Consider the following 4,567-nt stretch of genomic DNA (forward strand, 5'->3'; position numbering starts at 1 on the left):
TGTATTCATCTTTCTGGGACTGACTTGATTTACTTCATGTGATGTTTGCCTTAGTTTCATCCACCTTATAAATGACACAACTACATTCTTTATGGCTAAACAATATTCCCTTGCGTATGTAAACTACATGTCTTCTCTGTTCTCCAGTTGTGGGACACATGTGTTGGTTACATTAATTGACTACTGTGAATGGTGGATTCCCCAGAAATATGCCCTGGAGCAGTGTAGCTGATTGATGTAGGAAGCTTCATAGTGTTTTCCATAGAGGCTGGGTCAATTTCTATTCCCAGCAGAAGCAGTTCATGAAGCCTCCCTTTCTGTTTCCCCCTGGGCAGTGTGTTGTTATCAGTTTCTTAATGCATGACATTCCCGCTGGAGTAAGTGTGAATCTCCATGGAGTTTTCATTTTCATTTCTCCCACGATGAGTGAAGTTGAACAATTTTAGGTATGCTTATTGGCCTAGTGTATTTCATGTGTGTGTGTGTGTGTATTAGTCAGTTTGTTGATTTGGGTTGTCTTTTTGTTTAGGGTTTTTTTTTTTTGAGTTCTTTGTGTATTCTAGGTATTAATCTTCAGTTAGACACAAAACTAACAAAGATTTTCTTTTTTTCACTGTTTGTCTCTTCACTGTTTCTTTTACTGCACAAGAGATATTTAATTTTTCAATATCCAGTTTGTTGATTATTAGCCTCATTTCCTGAGTAACTTAGATTCTATTCAGAAAGTCCTAGCTTGTGTTTCTATCTTGAAGCTTTAGAGTTACAAGACTTATATTAATGCCTTTGATACATTGGGAATGATTTTTAATGTAGAGTTAAAGATAAAGATCTACTTTATTTTATATGTGCTATCTAGTTTTTTCAACACCATTTGCTAAAGAGGCTGTCTTTTTCTGATGTGTATTCTTGTCATCTTTATATGAAAAATAAATCGGGCAGCTGTAGCTGTTTGAGTTTATATCTGGATCTTTTATTCTATTCCAAGCATCCAGTGTCTAGTTTTGTACCACTATTTTGTGTTTGTGAAATTTACTACTTTTCCCATAGAGCCATAGAGATCTACTTTTCTCTGCCTATCCAGAGCTGTGGTCACAGGTACACATGCAGTCATATTTGGCTTTTTATATGGGTGCTAGGACTTTTTAAGTATTCTTACCCACCAAATCGTCTTCCCAGCTTTAAGTATGTTTCTTTTCCAGATTTTTTTTTCTAAAAACGGAGAGTATAAATGTATGCTATCCCCAGCTACCACAATTTATGCAGACAAGTTTCCCACTTTGGGGAAATCACAGAGGTAGAATATTCAGTGTGCAATAGGTAAGCCTTTCCCTGGAAAAACTACCTTGTGATCATGGTGTCTTCCCTGCTAGGTATTTTTTTCCAACTTTCTTCTAAACTTTTATATGATGTTAGATTCTGTCAAAATCCTTTTCTGCATCTATTGAGGTGATTGTACGATTTCTCTGGGATATTTGTTTTATAGATGATTATTGGAAAGATAAATATCAGATTCTGAAACAAGGTGGCAACTGCTGTGACTTTGAAAAACATTTTTTAAAAGTAATTTGTTTATTTTTCCTCTGTGTTCTCACCTTCTTTGTTTACATCCGAATTTATATTTTCCTTGACTATCAATAATAGAGTGTTCAATCATTATAAAAGCATCTTTCAACATTTCATTTCTCAAATACTTCCAGTTCTTCCCCTGAACACTGACTTCTGAAACATAGCTTGACCATCTTCTGTTACACTGAATTTATTATTCTCTCTCTCTCTCTCTCTCTCTCTCTCTCTCTCTCTCTCTCTCTCTCGTGTGTGTGTGTGTACATATCCAACAGCAGGTCTTTCAAAATCTTGCAGAGTTCTATATCTTTCTGTGAAATGATACTAGAAAGAGCTGTTGCAATTGCACTTCATGGGTGCAAGGCCTGTAATCTTAGTTAGTCTGGTGTCTTGAGTGGGAAGTTCACCTATTTAATAACTGTGGAAGCTACAGAATGAGGTCAAGAGCAGCTTAGGCAACTAATGAGACCTTGTTTCTTAATGAATAGCAAAGAGAGGGCTGGGAATGAGGCTTAGTGGCAGAGTGCTTTCACATTATGTATAAAGCCCTACCTTCAGTCCTTAAAAATTTTTGTGATAGTTTGAGTGAGAACAGCTCCAATAGGCTCATATATCTGAATGTGTTTTTTACACAGTTAGTGGAAATGTTTGGGAAGGATTAGAAGGTATGTCCTGTTGAAGAATGGGTGTTGCTAGGCCAACCCCAGACCTTGTGTGTGTGTGTGTGTGTGTGTGTGTTGTGTGTGTGTGTGTGTGTGTGTATGTGTGTGTGTGTTGTGTGTGTGTGTGTGTGTGTGTGTGTGTGTGTGTGTATGTCTGCCTGCTGCCTTCAGATCAGTATATAAAAATCTCAGCTACTTTTCCAGCATTATGCTTGTTTGTTTACCACCATGGTATCATGGACTGACCCTCTAAAAGTATAAGCAAGTCCCCAATTAAATGTTTTCTTTTATAAGAGGTATCTTGGTTATGGTATCTCTTCACAGCAATAGTACAGTAACTAAGATAGCAGATGGTACCAGGAGTGGGGTACTTATGTGATAGGTTTGACCATAGTTTTGTTTGGAGGAATGTGGAAGACTTAGGAAATATGGCTAGAAAGGTGGTTGAAAGCTATAAGAAGGGATTAATGGGTCATCTTAGTAGGATCATGGAAGACAGTAGGATTGAAGGCCTTTGGACTATGGAGGCCTAGATAAAAGGGTTTCCAGAGGGGAAGAATATTAGTAAGTGGCCTACAGAATAATCTTGTGGTATTTTGGCAAATAGTGTAGCTGGAATATATAATGTAGTTTTGCAATTCTTTTCCTATCCCCACTGGTTGGGATATTCAACTGTGGCAGGGGAGTTGCCTTGTCTAACACTCATGTCTTTACTTCTCAACCAAGATAGTACTTGCCTTGTCTAACATTTATGTCTTAATTTGCCAACCAGGATGTCAGTTACCCATGAATATGTCTCTTTCTGCCACAGAGGATACCAGTTCCCAGGGAGGTCTTGGGAACTTAAACTTTATTTGACCCCCCTTCTCAAAATGGAAGTCTTATTCTAAATAGATTACAGGTGTCTCTCTAATGTTGGAGTTCATCCTAGGGGTATCTTATAAAGGAAAATACCATAAAAGCTTATACATAGGTACAAGAAGTGCTACTGGATAGTTGGTGAAGGTCCAAGCTTATTTTAGCTAACTATGCAAAGGAGTTCTAACTGACTTCTGTTGTGATTGGTTTCCAAGAACATCAAAGCACAGAATTCCTAGTAACAGCAGTAACATCATATGAGAAAGTTTCCTTATGACATTCGTAACAGCACAAAATGGCAGCCAAGTCAGATAATAGTTATCTAGTCCTTAAAATGTTAAGTTACCTTGGCCTAAACATTCTACCTAGGCCTTAACAGGTCTATTTTTAAATTTTTGAGAAACCTCCAAAATTATTTCAATAGTGACTGTATTAGTTTGCAGTGAATAGCGTTTCTCTTTTCCTATATTTTTAAGCATGATAGCTCTTCTTACTGAGGAGAGGTGGTGTCTCAAAGTGTAGAAATAAATACCTTTTATTTCTAGGAATAACTCTATAATTTTAAGAAACTATGTTTGAGCTGACATTACAACCAAGTTGATAATGGCAAGTTTTGTTTTTTAAGGCATTTTTAATATGAAAATATAATTTAATAAAGAGAAATACTAATAAAAACCCAAACCAAAAACCTATTTCTTTTTTATTCTTTTTTTAATTAGATATTTTTTTATTTACATTTCAAATGCTATCCCGAAAGTCCCCCATACCCTCCCCACCCTCTGCTCCTCTACCCACCTACTCCCACTTCTTGGCCCTGGCATTCCCCTGTACTGGGGCATATAAAGTTTGCAATACCAAGGGGCCTCTCTTCCCTCTCTTGGGCTGACTAGGCCATCTTCTGATACATATGCAGCTAGAGACACGAGCTCTGGGGGTACTGGTTAGTTCATATTGTTGTTCCTCCTATAAGGTTGCAGACCCCTTCAGCTCCTTGGGTGCTTTCTCTAGCTTCTCCATTGGGGGCCCTGTGTTCCATTCAATAGATGACTGTGAGCATCCACTTCTGTATTTGCCAGGCACTGGCATAGACAAGACAGCTCTATCAGGGTCCCTTCAGCAAAATCTTGCTGGCATATGCAATAGTGCCTGGGTTTGGTGGCTGATTATGGGATGGATCCCCAGGTGGGGTAGTCTCTGGATAGTCCACCTTTTCATATTAGCTCCAATCTTTGTCTCTGTAACTCCTTTCATGTGTATTTGTTCCCTATTTTAAGGAGGAATGAAGTATCCACACGTTGGTCTTCTCTCTTCTTGATTTTCTTGTGTTTTGCAAATTGTATCTTGGGTATTCTAAGTTTCAGGGCTAATATCCACTTCTCAGTGAGTGCATATCTAGTGACTTCTTTTGTGATTGGGTTACCTCACTAAGGATACATCCATTTGCCCAAGAATTTCATAAATTAATTCTTTTTAATAGCTGAGTA

At 37.8% G+C, this 4,567-nt stretch overlaps 1 non-coding gene across 1 annotated transcript; it reads right to left on the minus strand.

The window, feature by feature from the left end:
- Positions 1–1,215: 1,215 nt before the first annotated feature.
- On the minus strand, positions 1,216–1,378 carry LOC115030964. The gene has a single exon (XR_003836558.1). It is a non-coding gene; the product is annotated as a U1 spliceosomal RNA (small nuclear RNA).
- Between the last annotated feature and the right edge of the window lie 3,189 nt (positions 1,379–4,567).

The sequence above is a fragment of the Mus caroli genome, chromosome 4 (assembly GCF_900094665.2).
Source record: "Mus caroli chromosome 4, CAROLI_EIJ_v1.1, whole genome shotgun sequence".
NCBI classification, from domain to species: Eukaryota; Metazoa; Chordata; class Mammalia; order Rodentia; family Muridae; genus Mus; species Mus caroli.